This window comes from Theobroma cacao, chromosome 10 (assembly GCF_000208745.1).
Source record: "Theobroma cacao cultivar B97-61/B2 chromosome 10, Criollo_cocoa_genome_V2, whole genome shotgun sequence".
Lineage (NCBI taxonomy): Eukaryota > Viridiplantae > Streptophyta > Magnoliopsida > Malvales > Malvaceae > Theobroma > Theobroma cacao.
Window position 1 is genome coordinate 7,930,880 of NC_030859.1, and position 19,289 is coordinate 7,950,168.

Here is a 19,289-nt window from a genome sequence, read left to right on the forward strand (position 1 = left end):
CTGGTTCCATACCTTAATACTCCATCTGTGCCTTTAGTAAACATTTTTCCTTTCCCTCCCTGAGGGTCTTCCAAGGCCTTAGTTACGAACTTATCTTTACCTTGGGCTTATCTGATCTAGTCTATTAAGATAGGTCTAACTTTAAAATGTGCTAACAATGCATTTGTCTCTGAAACTTCAAAATGCACACCCATATCTCCTAAACCTTGCATCTCTCGAATCAAGGATCTCCTATCCACAAATACGTGTGCCAGACTCCCTATCAACTTTCTACTTAAGGCATCCGCCACTACATTAGCCTTACCAAGATGATAAATAATGGTGCATTCATAATCCTTAAGCAACTTCATCCATCTACGTTGCCGTAACTTAAGATCCCTCAGCTGAAATATATACTTTAAACTCTTGTGGTCTGTATATATTTCGCAAGTCTCACCATATAGGTAATGTCTCTAAATCTTTAAGGCAAACATGATCACCGCCATTTCCAAATCGTGGGCGGGGTAATTTTGCTCATGCCTTTTAAGTTGCCTCGATGCATCAGCAATCACCTTCCCATGCTACATCAACACACACCCTAAACCAAGTCGCGATGCATCACAAAATACCATATAACCCTTTATGCCTTGCGGTAGGCTTAATACTTCAGCTGTGGTGAGACAAGCCTTAAGCTTCTCAAAGCTATCCTCACAAACATCTGACCACTCAAATTTTGTATCCTTTTGTGTCAGCCTAGTCAAAGGAGTGGCAATTTTGGAGAAATCTTTCATAAAACGACGGTAATAGTCGGCCAAACCTAAAAAGCTCATAATCTCCGTAACCGATGTTGGCCATGGCCACTTTTCCACTGCCTCAACTTTCTTTGGGTCAACTTGTACCCTATCCTTAGAGACCACATGTCCTAAGCATGCAACACTTTCAAGCCAAAACTCACACTTTGAGAGTTTGGCATACAATTGATGTTCTCTTAAGGTTTGGAGCACTATCTTAAGGTGTTGTTCGTGTTCCGCCCGGCTCCTCGAGTAGATCAAGATGTCATCAATAAATACCACCACAAACTTGTCTTCATAAGGCTTTAACACTCGATTCATCAAATCCATAAATGTTGTAGGGGCATTCGTAAGCCCAAAGGACATCACCAAAAACTCATAATGCCCATATCTTGTTCGAAATGCGATCTTTGGCACATCTTCATTCCTGATCCTTAATTAATGGTACCTAGACCATAGATTGATTTTTGAGAAACATTGTGCTTCTTGTAGTTGGTCAAATAAATCATCTATTCTCGGAATGGGGTACTTATTCTTCACCATCACTTTATTAAGCTGTCGGTAGTCAATGCACAATCTAAGCGACCCATCTTTCTTTTTTACAAATAGCACCAATGCTCCCCACGGTGAGACGCTAAGGCGAATGAAACCTTTATCCAACAAATCTTCTAACTGATCCTTAGGCTCTTTAAGCTCTGCAAGTGCCATTCTATATGGGGCTATGGATATAGGTCTAGTGTCGAGAATCAAATCTATGCAAAATTTGATTTCTTGCTTAAGAGGCAAACTTGGTAGTTCTTCAAGAAATACATCCATAAACTCATTCACTACCGACACTTGGCTTATATCTCCAACCTTAGCTTGGGTATCCCTCACAACAAAGTAACCTTGACAACCCTATCTTAATAGCCTTCTAGTAGACATGATGGATATCAAATTGGTTGAAGCATTGCTCCTATCTCCTTGGATACTAAATGATGGCTCCCCGGGAAAGTCAAATCTAACCAATTTATGATAACAGTCCATGCTTGCATGATAGGGTGATAGCCAATCCATTTCCAAGATAACATCAAAATTTAAGGTGTTTAATACCACTAGATTTGCCAAAGTGTCTTTGTCCTTGACTCTAACTACACAAGACTTAAATTCTGATTTTACCACAATTACCTCTTTTAAAGGGGTAGACACCACTAGTTGTTCTTTTTGCCTAACATGATCCTTACCCAGTTGAGGTGCAAAACATGGTGAAACAAAAGAGTGGGTTGAACCAGGATCAAACAATACTCGAGCATCCATATTACAACAAAAAGGATACTTGAGACCACTGCGTTAGATGTCTGTGCCTCTTGTGGTGTTAAAGTAAATACCCTTGCGTGACCCTTACCGGTGAAACTTTGACATCCAAACCCAGAAGGCCTACCCTAAAAGGAAGTAACAGCACCTCCACCTTTTGATCTGTTAGCCTTCTAATCAAATGAGGTGGCTACTGAAGGAGCAGATGAAGCTCGCTGGGTGGAGCTGTGAGCAGAACCTTACGATTGATGAGCCATCGAGCAATTCCTCATAATATGTCTAGGTTAGCCACACAAGAAATAAACTCTTGTAGCAAGAAAACATCGTCCATTATGTCATACTCCATAATTACTACAACGATCGATAGCTTGACTACCTTGCCTTGAATCTTGCTATCTTCCCCGACTAAAGGTTTTTTGCCTTGATCCAATGCTGGCACTAGTCAAGTCACTCCCCTATTAGGGTACTCGTGAGTCCTTCTGTGGTCCCTGATGGCTAGAAGGCAAAATACCACTACTGAAGTCTCTGTGACCTTGATAGCCCTCTGTCTTGGCCCTTTTTGCTCTATCCCTTATAGCCCTACTTTCACTTGTCTTCATTTTAATTCGCTGAACGCAATCCATTGCTACGGAGTAGGTATCAAAATTTCAAGATGCCACAACCCTAAACAATGGCTCCACTAGCCCATCCACAAATCTTTGAATCTTCATTTATTTAGTGGAAACTAGATAGGGCGCATGCCGAGCCAATTGCATGAATTTGATGTCGTATTTCGACATCGTCATACTTGAGGTCTATACTAATGCCTCAAACTCCCTATCTCTTACGTTACATACACTGAGTGGTAAAAATCAATCTAAAAAGGCTATACTAAAGTCACTCTAAGTCAACGGTGCTGCATCTGTCGGTCTATCTTTACACAAGGAGCTATACCACTCTTGTGCCATGTCTTCTAATCGAAAAGCAGCTAGCTTGACTAATCAGGCACTAGAACATCCCAAGGCATTACAAATTTTCTCTATACTATCCAAGAATGCCTATGGTTTCTTCGATGTATCAGATGCTGTAAATGACGGGGGCTTAAGTTTCATGAAGTCAGGAAGTGAAATCTCTACATAACCTTTCTTAACCTTTAGAGGTTAGCGATCGGCTTGCCCTTGAGAACTAGGGGATTCTTGTATTGCAGGTCTCCCCTCCACTATCCTCTGTATATCATCCATACAGGTTGCCAACATCTCTACAACCTGATTAATTCCCTATAGGCCTGCCACCAAGTCCTCGATGGTGATGCCCCCAATTGGTTGTCTATCTGCATCGCCTGAAGACTGTCCCTCCTCACATCTACTCATAGGCATATCTGCTCTCATTGGTCTAGTGGCCCTGCCATGTCTGCCTTGCCTCCTAAAGGTGGATGCCCGTGGCCTATTTGTCATCTCATTATGAGCATCTTGCTCCCCTGTCCTCCTTAAGGCGTCTCGTGTCTTAGGCGGCATTCTTACCAAGGCAAGAGTAAACACCTGTTGTCAAATACATTTTTATAATCCTATATAATGGAAAAGGTGGTTTCTAAGATAGGGAATCTATGTAATCCTTTGATTGTAAAATGTGCTGTGGTTCACAATTCACAACCGAAGTTTCCACATAAAGACCCGATACTCTGTTGGACCAATTAAAAGATCCTAGGACCTAAACAACTTAAGGCTCTGATACCAAGTCTATCACAACCCAAATTTCGAGCCATGACAGGCTCATGGACTCAATGGACATAGCCCACTAAGCCCAAGCAAGCCTATCTATGTGATTCTATTCATCTATTTCATCATTCGTTCCTACAACCGTATTTCGTAATTCTTAACAACAAGTATCTCAATACTATACTATTGAAACCATATATTCACATTTATATGATTCAAAATAATGTCATTTGTGCCATCTCTTAGTGGCAACATTAATCAGCATAAACATCTATTACTTAAGATATATATATATATATATATCTTAATAATTTACATCAGGGTACGTATGTTCAAACAGAAAGGACTCTTGAATGCTGAGATACCTACCAAGGATACGAACTACGTGGACACCTCGACCTAGGTTCCAATTGCTTCTTCATTTGAAAACATGAAGTTGAAAATAGTGAGTATAAACCCAGTGAGTGAACATAGAAAGGGAACAAGTAAATGATAAAGAAAGTTTAAAAATCATGATGTAGTTACATTCAAAAACAATGCAATTTGGTTTAATTCTTATTAAAACCCTTCATTTAAACCCTTAGTTGTTTAATCACTTGATGATGAATGATCCATGAGCAACAAAGAATTTAGAGAGTGAAAACTTTAATAGCATTCAAGCAAGTCAAGCAGAATACATTGATCGTTGACGCAGCAGAAAGGTATTGTCACTATAGCGAGAATGATTTCTCACTCCAGCGAAATTCTGATGAGGGTTTGGAATGCAACCACTCTAGAGTTTCTCGCTACAGTGAAATTTCTCACTGCAACGAGATTGCATTCTCACTATAGCGAAAACCAAGGCTAGTGTAAACCCTCACCACCCGAGAGTTTCTCGCCACAGCGAGATTCATTCTCGCTGCGATGAAATTTCTTTCTGCAAAGAGATTGCATTCTCGCTGTAGTGAAAACCAGGGCTAGTGTAAAGCCTCACCACCCGAGAGTTTCTCGTTATAGCGGAATGCATTCACGTTGCAACGAGAAACAGGGCACTTGAGTAAAAAGGATCTTTCTGTAAGAAAAATCCATTTTTGTACTGCATTAAAATCAATTTGCAAGTAATTAGCAATTTTCAAGATTCATCATGCAGGATTCAACATACAATACAATCACATATTATAATCATAAACTTTTTATCTCATATATATACATAAACATATATAAACACGTACACCACCCCGCCTGGCTCAGCTTATGTGCACTCTCTACACGCACAAGGCAATATCAGCATCATGTGCTTTCCCTACTTGCACATTTCAATATCATCATCATCATCAAGTGCACTTTGTACTAACACATTTCAATCTCATCACACAATGATACCATCCAAGGCATAACATATATATATATATATATCAACATAACATGGAACACATGGATTCATCACATCACATTACATATTTCACAACGTAAAATCATTCCATTAAAGGCTTGTTCCCATGCTTTTTTAAAGAAAGTGAAATAACATGTTTCATTTGTTTCCATCAAACTCATAAACCCTAACCCCAAAACGTTTAATGCAAGTTCACTCACCAGTCTTTGTTGATGTTTTGGTGGGCTTTAACTTTGACTAATGTTTCGAATGAAGGTGTGGGGTTTCGTTGGAATCTTGATGGTCTTTGTACTTAAATTCTCTTTCAAAATTCTTTAAGCTAATAAGGGAAATCACTCTCTCTCTCTACACGTCCAGCTAGTGAGTGAATGTACTAAAAAGAGACTTTTGAAGGCTATTGAGGTGTAAAAGTGGAAGATTATGAAAAACCCTATGAAAGGGTGCAGAAAAACATTAAAAATGAAGCTAAGTTGGGAAAGTTATAAAAGGGAAACTTCCATTGAAGGTGCAAAGAAACATGGAATGCAGAGAAGGATGAGAGGAAGAAGAAAAAGATAAGCTACTAGAAAACTGAAGAAAAGCTGCTGGAGATTAGATATTTATAGTTAAAGTTTATCTAGTTTTCATACAATTTACAATAATGCCCTTAACAAGGCCACTTGTCTTCCTTCTTTCCTTTATACAGTCTTTTTACTCCTTTGACACCAAGACAAAGTCCATAATAGTCTAAAAGTACTCGAGTTCAGAAAAACTTAATAATTTAGGCTCGAGGTGCAAAATGACTATTTTATCTATATTATGGAAATTATCAGTATTTCTATCTTCTTCATTTACTTTACCATCATTCATCTATTCTTTAGGCCTACTTAGACCTTAATAACATTAGAAAGCGACTTCTAGGAGCTCACCATGAGAAATGATGAAATTACCCCTAATCCGTGTTATCACGTCTATTCTAGTAATGGGTCTATAGAGGTCGAGGTCTCAAATTGGCATCCACAATTGCCTAGGATATCTACCAGCTCATGCTGTCCATAAATCGCATTTAAAATAATTCGACATGTCTATTAATCGTATAACAATATATATAGTACAAAAATTTTGAAATCAACACCCTCTACTCACCTTACAGTAGTGGGATACTACGTCGCTATTGACTTGGATGCATATCTAGCTAATTCTACTTGTCGGTCACCTGTTACCTCATTCGACATACCACCATAGCACATTTTCTCTATTTATACACTTCTTAGCAACCATGGAAACTCAATACACTTAATTGTACTCATGCATGGCAACAAATCAACTAATAAATCCTTAACCAAATCTCAAAGTTTTCATCAACATTATCCACAATCATTTAGCACATAATCCACACACTTTCAACTAACCAAAACTAACACAATATGCTATACTCACATTGCATGATTACTTTTCGGTTTTATATTGAGTTCCACACAAATAGTTCACAATTTCTTCACATCCATAGTCACCATTGCTGCCACAACATAAGCAATTAGCACACATCTCATTTCTCCTTTCTACTTGTGATTTCAAGACTAAAATACCTACCCATTGCTTATTCAACTCCAAAATCACCATGCACTACAAGATCTACCTACATATATGCCTTGTGTTCTTTAAATCTTTATAGATTCTTGCTACCACAAACAAAATCGCACATTATAATTGATTTCCAAAGCATACACTTCAACAAAAATGGCAATCTTTTTACCTTCCTTGTCTCGGGTTCATTAGGCGGAACCTTCCTTTCTCTTTTCTTCATCCTCCTTTCTTCCTTTCTCTTTTGCTCCCAAGCCAATTCTCTCTCTTTTTTCTTTCCAAATGTGCAACTTTTCTCAAGGCAAAGTCATTTTTTTATTTCTTGGTGTGGGCGGATTCTCGCAAGTTCCTCACCACTCAAATTTCCTTTCTTTACTTCTCTCATGGATGGGTTGCCCAAGGCTTGGTTATTTTGGCATTTCCTTTTTCTTTCATGTGGTTAAAATCACAAGGTAGAAAGGCTTTTGGAACCTTTCCACCCACCACCTTCATTGTCCATTCTTTTCTTCTTTCTTTATTTCCTCATTTCCCATTGGACCAACTCATTCTCTACTCAAGTTTCACGCACAAATTTCACTTTACCTTTTATTTGGCCACTTATTCAACCATTCAAGTCTCATGCGTGCCACATTCTTCTTTCCTTATTTGGCCACTTTTTGCACTAATCCCATTACATGCAATTAACTTCGCCTTATTCTTCCTTTTTACTTCACATGGTGAGGTTCCTACATGTCCTCCACTAACTTCTCATTTTTGCATGTAATAGTGAATTTCACAAGTATATCTCATATTCCACATAAGCTAACCTTCCTTGGTTAGTAAATTCCCCTATTTAACTTCAAATATTGAAATTGTAAATGAGTCCTCAAACTTTTCCTTATTTACCATGTGACCGTCCAAACTTTCATCCTTCCAACATTTATTCAATTCCAATTTCCTTCTATTTTCCTTCCTTTACATGTGTACAAATAAGGTATAAAATTTGTACTTTGCCAAGATGTCACCATAATATTTAAATATATACTTACCCTTCTAACTCCACTTAATACAAGCACGCGAGCCCCATTAATGTCGTTTTTCTCCAAAATTCTTACTTCTTCTCCCCCACTTAGAACAGTCATATAACCTTCCTTCATGACTAATTTCAACAATAGATAAAATATTAATATTTTAATATTCTTTTCACCCGTTACCGCTCTTTGGCACTTAAATTTATGTCAATTTACGAGGCGTCTCATCGATATGGTCTTATTGGCTTCTATACAAGGGTACGAGGTGTTACACAGCGCTAAAGAGTCAGCGTTGCGACGCTGTGGCTACTGGCAATTTCTTCATCAAAACAACTTATCTACATTTAAGGTTACTACATTAATCATACTCAACCATTTGGCTTTCTTTTGGGCCTATACCACAATTTCCATAACCATGTATCTTTTCTTTTGCTTATCACATGCACTAAGCCAAGTCAATATTTTCAAACTCATATTATCCTTTAACACTTGTCATCAATCAATAAGTCCCACCTTAGGACATCATTTCCATATTGTGCAAAGAATTCACAATATATATAACACCACACACATAATTATTCACCATTTATAGCTTCCCACAATTCTTATTATCTATAACTAATTGTTTTTCTTGTCTTGCAACTCAAATAGTTTACTAACTTTCAGTATAAAAGACAATGAAAATAGTTCATCTTTATCCACACTTTATACACACAATCCTTATTAACTAAAAAATGCATCTTTCCCAAGTTCCATAATTTACTCCCAATAGTCTATATTTGTGTCAAATTATCATCTTATAATGTCATGGCACTATGTGCCTCCATTCTTACTATCAATTGTACTTCATAAGAATCAATTAGAAGGCTTACATACTTCTTTGTGCGTTGCATAACTCTTTGAGACCTACCTTTTCACTATAGCCACTTGACCAATGAGCCATTATTTCGACCTTTTTTCATGTTTATCCAATATATATCCCTTAACATTTCTCATCCATAAGAATATCAGGTTATAACTTCCTCACTACTTAAATTTACAATCCTTGACTTAACCACATTAACCATTGCAGTGCCCACCATTGCGGTTGCAAGACCAAAAATACATTTTCGTTCAAGGTCTCATCTTTAACTTAATTAGCAAACTCATTGTTGGTTCTTATACATCAACGCAACTTTCAAATTTGCTACCATGGCTATAATTATCATTCTACCAAATGAATAAGCTCTAGTGAACCTATTAATCTCGCTTCATTAGCCACTATTAGAAGGATTTTAAAGCAAAACGCTTCTAACAAAAGGTTAATAGGACAAATCACCAAAAGCTTGCCTCACATTGTTAGGCCTTAGCCTTCGTATTCACAGTATAATAATTGATTTACGTTTAACTTATTCATTATTACAGCTTATCACTATCATCCATCATATTCACAATAACGTCATCATGGTTTAGCTCCATTCACAAGCCACCTATGGCTACCATAAATCAGTCTCTAATCTAGGCTCCATATTCTCATGTCACACACATTTTTTTTTGTTTTGCTAGTAATCCAAATCAACAATGCATGAAAATTCCAAATACTCGACAAATCATTAGATTAGCTACTACATAACTTGTTCAAACCACATGAAAATCAACCATGTCTCAAATCCTCCAATCACATAAATCATAACTACAATTCAGTCCAACTACATCAGCGTAGTCTCATAATCATACTAGTTTCAAATAAACTATTTGACTTAACTAAGAACTATCGCTATCTAGACCTGTACACATCGATGGATCATATTCCAAATCGTCGTCAGCCTCCTGAGGATCCTCCTCATCCTCACCATTCTCACCTTGTTGTTCATTCACATAATCTTTCCTTTTAACGAATGCAGCACTTCTCCCACAATCAGGAGGAAAATCTAGAACAACAGATACTTTTCTTGGACGATAGCTTCCAATGGCTACTTCTTCCACTTTCTCCTTGTCCTTTTTCTTAGGATCATTCTTAGTATTTGCCATCCTTTCAAGGCTTTTTAGGCATTTAAATACTATTTTAGCTCCCAGGGGAATCCATCCAATAGCAACCTGGGATGGGTTGCTTCCTTGGCTTTCACCCTCTTGAGCATAACGGCTCTCGACAATGGAATCCATTGATCCCTCTTCAATATTATGGGAATCATTCCCTTTCTCCTCACTGCTGCTCATGTTGTGTTACAGAGGCACCTCAAAAACCTATACACAACCATGCGTTAATTCTTAACCTTTTACATACCAAACAAAAGGTAGATTTATAAATGAATAAGAGTTTATGTAGCCTCTTTCCCTTGATCTGTGTTGTGAACACACAATCCAAGGATAGGACTCTACACTAACTCTAACAACTCTGCTGACAAACACAAGAAATCCTAGGATTTAACTAAACCTAGGGCTCTAATACCAAGTCTGCAACAACCCGCTCCTCGATCGCTACCGGCGTTCGAGCCTTACAGGAGAACCCGCCAAGTCTTGAACAAGCCTTAATTGAAACTTTTATTAATATGTTATATTTATTCCACCAATTTATGTAATCGCTTGAACTATATAACTCTTTGTAATATATTTAAATTGAAAAATTGGACAAATCAACTAAACTTTTAGTCCACATAATTGTATAAATACATTAAAGTTTATAATCTCCAAATGTACATTTGCACTAACACTACTATCTATTTAAAAAACAAAGTACACTATGAACTACTCGACCTCTAGTAGCGTAGCAACTTGGAATAAAGTGCTACGAGATGCCTTTACCTATCCACGGTGGACAATATGTGCCAATGAATGCATGCTAGGCTAATCACTTATCTGCAAAAGAGGAGATGAGAGGCGAGTCTCATAGACTCAGTGATCATCGACTCTGTGAGCAAGGCGTAGATGGGAAACAAGCTTAGAGCAGATAATTTGAGGGATAAAACTAGAGTACAAAAGTATGTCCTTATAAAACCTAACAACAAATACGGTATTTACGCCTTATAAAAATAATGCCATAAAAATCATAGTGCAATACTTTCCTTGGCAAACAATGCTGAAATCAAAGCATAGTAAAATAGACTTTAATCATTGAAATCATTTAGTTCCTTCATAAATATAAATGGCGTATAAAAACACGCATGCTCCCAAACCGTGTGGCATGTAAAAATAACCTAGTACATCCACATACATCAATTCAAGATCAATGTGTAAAGCACTGAAAGCTTTCAATTAAAAAAGGAAGCTACAAAAAACAATATCTCTCCACCATGCAAAAGAGTACACATCTAAAAACTCTCAAGACTCTCGGGTAGGTAATCATAGATAATCAACCCGCGGACCTTCTTCCACGTAATAACATCTGAGAGGCCCCCCTTCACTAGATTCCCACAATCGTGGCAATCTCGATGATGTTAGCCGACATCGAAGAAATCATGTGGTCGCAACCACGTATATCAACTCGTGGCTTTGCCATGTATAACAACCCGTGGCCTTGCCACATATAATCACAGACTGAGGCCTAGCCAAGTCAACAGCCCGTCGGTGACCCAATGGTTCTTTAGTTAGAGTTCACTTATGCACAAGGGTCACATTATCCTAATGTGACATTCAGCCTACTCTTGATGCTCTTGGTTTGTCAAAACCATTTTCAAAACCAAATCAAGATTTTCAAGAGTTTTTCTTTAAATCATTTGAAAACAAGGTTTGAAAACCTTTCAAATTTTCTTTTCATATTAAAATGCATGGTGTAAACATTTGCATAAAGTTCGAACTAAAACTAACTTTCAAGAATTTGCATTTAAACCATTTATCAAATGCATTTAACTATGCACGTCATAGAAAGATACAAGGTACATTTTTTATGCATAACATTGCAAAAGGGCTTGTTTCCTGGTTTCTAAAACACATTACGTATATCATATATAGTATACACAAAACACCTTCAAATTCAATTTGCATTCGCAAATGCCTATTGTTTCTACTAGCTCATGCTTCCACAAAAGCAGTGTATAAATCATTCCAAACCATGTGTTCAAATCACTTATATTTTCTAGCAACTCATGCTTTTCACAAAGGCATTGAATAATACTATACATATACTTTAGTATAACATAGAATCTTTTAAAATTGACACCCCCTACTCACCTTACAATGGCAGGATGTTACTTCGCCAATAATATTCCCTGTAATGCTTACTTTATGCTTATAGCAATAATCCTTGTTTTGTCAACTTCCTAACATCATTTCAATCCAAAATATTCCTACCACTTGCCACTGCTCTTTGGCACTTAAATTAGCATCAATGGACCCTTCGTCTTGTCGATAAGGTCATATTAGCCTCTATACAAGGGTACGGGGTGTTATAGAAAGCTGTTAACCCTTTAAAAACAAGAATGTAATAGATTTAAGGGTAAAATAGGTATTAAATTCATGTTACATCATTGAGTAAATGGTAATTTAAGTAACAGAGTAACAAAAACATTTATCTATCTAACGAGATATATTATTTTGGGATGGAATGTTCATTTTCAATACTAACGGATACAAAATGAATTATAATCAAAAGTTAAGGGTGTAAGGATATTTTACCCTAATATTTAAAAAAGCAAATTGTGAGAAACAACAAACCTTATAAACCCATTTAAAAAATAGCATTGAATTTAAAATTAACTATTTTTACCCAACTTTTTCCATGACTTGACAAAAATGCCCTTAAAACCCTTTCAGATAAGTAGATGCTCTTGATTTCTCTCTCACATTATCCAAATGTCATAGCCTAATTTTCAAGCCATGACTGACACAAGGGCCCAATGGGCTTGGTTCATTAAGCCCAAGTAAGCCTATTTATATAATCTTGTACATTAATCCATATGTCTTTAAAATTCAAAATTCGTAATGTTCAAATATAATTCCTTTGAAAATAGTTCATAAGACCCAAATATGTATTCGTAATGGCATCATCAACCACAATATACATATATAGCTTGACAAATGAGTCTTAGCATTTCACATCAAGTATTCATGTACACATAATTAGACCTTCACCGTCAGCGGAGTGACTCTGGGCACGATTGCTAACATTTAGTGTCATGGTAAACCTACTGAGCTATGGATAGGGAAGAGCACCTCATCCTAGGACCAGTCACCTTTAACTTAGAAAACCTAAAACATGAAGTTTAAAAACGTGAGTATAAACCTAGTGAGTGAACATAAGAAGGGAATAAGCAACGTTAAGGAAGGTATAGAAATCATGATGCAATTAAGTTCAAAAACAATGCAATTTAGTTTATTTCTTATTAAAAACCCTTCGTTGTTTAATAACTTGATGATGAAGGTTCCATGAACAACAAAGAAGTTGAAGAGTGAAAACTTTAGTAGAATTCAAGCAAGTCAAGCCTAATAAATTAATTCTCACCACAGCAAAAAGGCATTCTCACTGCAACGAAAATCGGGCCAGATAAAATCTTTGGGGTTTTCAACGCCACAAGGAAAATCCACTCATGCCACATTGTACATTAAATCAAGCACATTGACCATAATCAAGTTTTCTCAATATTCAATGAATCACATATTATTTTCATAACCTTTTCTATAGTATATAAAAAACATATTTATAGCATATATATATATATATACAAGCATGTATACAACCACCACCTCACCCAGCTTATGTGCACTCTGCACCGCACATAGTCAGAGTCATCGTGTGCACCCCAACATCGCACACAACTAATGCCATCATGTGCTCCCCCCACATAGTGCACATGGCACATATCATCATCATCGTGTGCACCCCCACATCGCGCACAACTAATGCCATCATGTGCTCCCCTTACATCGTGAACATAGCATATATCATCATCATCGTGTGCACCCCCACATCGCGCACATAGGCAATCTCATCATCCACACTCCCTTACCCCATCATCACCGGCAAGTGCAACCCCCACATCGTGCACATGCACGATTATAATAATCACACAATATTAACTATCAATACACAACATATATATATCAACATAATATGAGAGCACAAGGATTCATCATATTACACATTCATAATATATAACATTTCATTAAGGGCTTGTTCCCATGCAAATTTTAAGAAAAACCAATAAAATAATTCAAGTGGTTCAATCAAGCATATAATCATTTATTCCAAAACATTTTAATGCAAGTTCACTCACCTTACGATAGCGGGATGTTACATCGCTATTGGTTTGAAGGCGTATCTAGCTATTGCTACTTGTCAGTCTCTCATTATTTCCTCCAACACGTTACCACAGTACACTACCTTTACTTTTGTACTTCCTAGCAACAATCCAAATTCAATATCTTTAGTGTACCTCACTTCTACTTCTCTTTTTCCTTCAATCATGAATCCTTATTCAACTAACTTATATCTTGACACATTCTTTACCAAAGTGGCATTTATCCTTTACTTGCGTAATTCTTTAGATTATGGATACCGGCAACTTATTTATGACTCTAGCACATATACAAATCTTGTCTAAGGATATTTATCAAGCTTATCCATCATTTCCACAATAATCACCTAGCATATGGCAGCAACTATAAATTTACTTCCATCAAACATTTTCTAAGTCGACATGTACCACCATCCTCATTTACATGTTGCCACCAAGCATAACATTAATATTCATTCATGCACACCAACATCCATAACATTTTAAACCTTTCTTAACAACACATATCTACACACCAAACTTCCAATTAATATAATTACTTTCCAACAATACCCATGACATCACAATAACACTACATATGCATACAATCATTCTCACAATAGTAAACCAATCATAAGCTTCAAATTGTAGCATTAAGCTTACCACTTGGTTTTAGCTTGGATTTCACCCAACAAAATTCATAATTTCCTCACACCTATGGTCACCATAACTGCCACAAAATGATTCACACATCATTTTTCCAAAGATTTAACCAACCATGAGCATAAAACACAAAAACCCTTATCTCATGTTTCTTGAATCTTGAGACCCACTTGATATTTCTTCAATTACTCTTGAATTACATACTACCCAAACCTTCCACCTTTCTCTCCTTTCTTTCCTTAGCTGATTCTCTCTATTTTTCTCTTTAATTGCATGGGAGTCAAGTGAAAATAGGGTGAAACTATGGAAATGGCATGGGAAGAAGGGGATAGAGAAGAAAAAAAAATGCCATCTTGAAGAGATAAAGATCAGCCAAGGATAAGGATGAAGAGTCAAAGCTTCCTTTGAAAGCTTTGATCACTTTAATGACAAAATTACCATTTTACCCTCTAAGGTTTTCACCCTTTTTAATTGTATCCTCCCGCAATCTTTTAATTCTACTTTCTTTCCATTATCTTCTTTTACACATGTCCAAATGGAATATAAAGTTTTAACTCTAACGCGGTGTCCCCATAATATTTAAAATATTTATCTACCGACGTTATCTTTATTTAATAAAGGCACACGGGCCCCATTAACGTCATTTTTCTCTGAAATTTCCTCGTTTGTCTTCTCCCCCACTTAGATTGACCATATACTCTCTTTTCATGGAAAATTACGTCATTGAATAAAATATTAATGTTTTAATATTATTTCATTAATAAAATATTATTTTATTCTAAAATATTCCACCAGTCTCCTTGGCACCCAAAACACCTTATTATACCTCGATTCACTTCCAAATCACTTTTTATCTCACTAATTCATCCTCAATAAAAACATTATTATTCTTTTATTATTATTTCCTCGCATGTGAAATATTTTATTTTAAAATACTCTTTTCACCTTTCATCACTTTTAAACAGTCCAATTAACCTCAATTAGCATTCAATAAGCTTTATTAGCCACCATATCAAAGTACAAGATATTACACAATATACTACCCATCCAGCTTTCTCAGCTTTCTCATGCCCTTTATGTGAGAGCCCAACCTCTATAGGCTTGTAGCTAAGCATAGATGTAATAATACAAACTAGGGGTAGTTTCGTCATTTTCTCTAATAAGCTCCCAGAAGAAAGTTTTATGATATTTTAAGGCTTAAATTGGTATAAGACTACATAAATGATGTGTGCTGATGAAAACATGAAGAAAACTAGAAGTTTCAACAATTTTCATAGCAGGGGTAAAATGGTCATTTTTCACCTCGAGTTAAAATTTTATATTTTTATGAACCCGAGCATGTTTAGACCATTATGGATATTGTCCCAATGTTAAAAGAGCAAAAAGATTGCATAAAAGATTGGAGGAGAGTAAGTTAATTGGTGGAAGGGCATTTTCGTAATTTTAAAGGAAAGGATAAGATTGCCTATAAATACCTTGAATTTCTAGCAGCTTCTTGAATTTTCTAGTAGCCGGTCTTTTTCTTCCCTTCTCCTCTCTCACGTTTCTTCAAACTCCATGGAAGCTTGATTTTCAAACTTCCACAACTTTTTCTCTCTAGCTCTAATTTTCATGCTTTTGGTGCACCCTTCCATAGACCCTTGTGCTATTTCATCTTCTCACTTCAAAAACCTTGAAATATCTTGTTTTCATACTTTTTCTCACTAGCTGGGCATTTTAGAGAGAGAAAGGGAGAATCACTCTATTGATTTGGAAGCTATTGGAAGATAATCCAACTACAAAGGAACCCTAGGGTGAGTGATGCACCAAGTTTGATTTTTAGCTACAGAAAATGGCTAGTAATTGTGATTTATGAGCTGTTTTATTGTTTAGTATGTTCATTTCTTTTTAGTGAACATAGATAGCCATTTAAAGTGGCAATTGAAAACTAGCTAAGAGATAGCTTTTAGAGTTCATAGTGTGTAAATTAATCTATTGTTTATGTTAATGTGATCCTAGGTTTTTAAGGAAGCACCATCATTCCAATTGGATCATTAAGGGAATTTGAGTTAACTAAAGGTTCTACAATCAATTGGTGAGTGGACTACCTTCAAAACTGATTTTGGGAATATGATGGATTTGATAAAGTGTTTGAATGATTTGATACAATTTTTCATGAAAATGAATGCCTTGGGAACAAGCTTTTGAGAAAAGGTTTATGTTATGAAATGTGATTATTATGGATTTCTATGTGGCTGCATTATGTTGATATACATATATGCTTGAGTATAATGTTGTGTAATTATATTGACTCGGCTATGTGCGAGTAGGGAGTGCGCATAAGCCGAGGATGACCCGGTTATGTGCGAGTAGGGAGTGCGCATAACCCGGTGATGACCCAGCCATGTGCGAGTAGGGAGTGCGCATGAGCTGGTGATGATGATGATGAGATGGTGTGATGATGATGATGGGTATATATGTATGTATATATATGTAAATATGTGTGTTATAGGAAATTGATGGATAATGGGTTATGGTTGTAATGCATGTGAAACTTGACATGTTAAACCTTGAGAAATTGTTATGTGTTTTCATGTTGGTTTGGACCTTTTGGTAGGATGGTTTTTCCTTTGGGAGAAAGGTAAATTTTGCATTGATGCCCTGTATTTCACTGCAACGAGAAACTCTCGGATTTGGAGGGGTACACTGGTCGAAAACTCACTGCAGCGAGGATGCATTTTTGCTGCAGCGAGAAACTTTTTGTTTTCTGGGTTGCAATTTCACTGCAGCGAGATTAAATCTCGCTACAACGAAAAACTTTTTATTTTGGTCTCTTATCTTGTCCAATTGCTGCCCTATCTTTCACTTCTTTGCTACCATATGGGAGCATGGACTTCCAGCATTAAGGATTAAAAGAGTTAAGTTTAAAATGAGGAGGTTTAGTGAGAAACCCTCGTTCAGTTGAGAAACCCTCGTTCGGTTAATAACTAAATCCCAATGTTGCTGCAACGAAAATTCATTCTCGCTGCAACATAGCTGCAGCGAGAATGCCTTTCCGCTGCAGCGAAGATTCGTTGTCGTATTTGACTTGCTTGTGTAATATTGAAGTTTTCATTCTTCAAATGGTTTGTTATGTATAGGTCCTTGATTTTCAAATGATTAATCATTTAAGGGCTTGATGAGGGGTTTTCAATAAGAATAGAAATAAATAGCATTGTTTTGAAAAAGAATGCATCATGATTTCATTAAAGATTCCTTATAGTATGCTTCTTCCCTTCTTTGTTCACTCACTGGGTTTATACTCACCATTTTCAAATTTGTTTTCAAATCATGAGGCAGCCGGTAACTAAGACGAGGTGTCCTTGTAAACCTGTGTCCATCTTTTGGTAGGTGTCTCGACATTCAGTAGCTGTACATTCATCCGAGTCCCTCCGTTGGAAGTCAAGTCTTCTTTTTGAGATGTATAAGCGAACCGAATATACATTATTGGAATACATGTTGCAGACAATGTATGTATATAATAAATGAGAAATGCCAATACGAGTTGGCAATGTCTATTACTATTTTGATTTAAAGTTATAATTTGTGACTTAGCGATATTTGATGGAATGGTGAGTGAGATAAATCGATAGGCTTGTTTGGGCTTAATAGACTACGTTTATTGGGCCCTTGCGCCGGTCATGGCCCAAAAATTTGGGTCGTGACACTTTAAATCGTTCAAAACTATGTTTTTGGTTTGCTTATCTTCCCTTCCAAAAATCTTAATAATAATAAAAAGAATTTAAATAGAGGAAAGGAAAGAAATGATTCAAGATTTTCCATTTATTTTAAAGTGAACAAAAGTTTCAATTTTTTTCAAATTTGGTGCAAAATTGAAAAAAAGAGAAAGTGAAAAAAAAAAGAAAAATGAAGAAGGTGAAAAGAATTGTAGGGAAGAAAACGGTTTTTGCATTTTGATTGTATAGGAAAAGAAAGGAATGGTTCAAGATTTTCCATCCATCTCGAAATAAACAAAAGGTTTCATTTCTTTTTTCAAATTCGGTGCAAAATTGAGATAAAGAGAAAGTGGAAAAAAGAAAAAAGAAGAAGATGAAAAAAAAAACCTGTAGGGAAGAAAATGGGTTTTGCATTTTAGTTGCTTCTATCCATCTTTGATTCGGTAAAATCTCATAAAAAAAATTCTAGAAAAGTCCTTGCTAGATGATTTTGTTGATGAGTCGCGAAACTTTGTGTCATTTCCTAATGATTTTGTAAAGAAAATGTTCATAAGCTTTGCTAAAAGGAGATGTTCTCTACCGTCTATGAAGGCCTTAGGAGATGACTGCAACATTTTTTCAACAAGATGTGTAGCAACCTTTTTTTTCAGCATGACATTAACAGCTTTTTTTCCAACATAGCATGTAACAACTTTTTTTTTTTTGCAACATCACATGTAACTACATTTTAAGCATGGCATGTAACAATAACATTTTTTTCAACATAGCATATAACAATTTTTTTTCAATATGGCGTATAATAATTTTTTTTCAACATGGCGTGTAATAACTATTTTTTCAACATAGCGTGTAACAACTTTTTTTTTTAACATGAGTTGTAAAAACATTTTGAATATGGTGTGTAATAACAATATTTTTTCAATATGACATGTAACAACTTTTTTCCAGCATGACATGAAATAACTTTTTTTTTCAACATGATGTGTAACAACATTTTATTCATGTGTGCTTGAATAGGAGGAGATTTCATTGACGGTCATT

General features: G+C 36.2%; 1 long non-coding RNA gene across 1 annotated transcript; it reads left to right on the forward strand.

The window, feature by feature from the left end:
- LOC108663782 lies at positions 16,317–17,906 on the forward strand. The gene is made up of 3 exons (XR_001929814.1): positions 16,317–16,346; positions 16,552–16,627; positions 17,872–17,906. It is a non-coding gene; the product is annotated as an uncharacterized LOC108663782 (long non-coding RNA).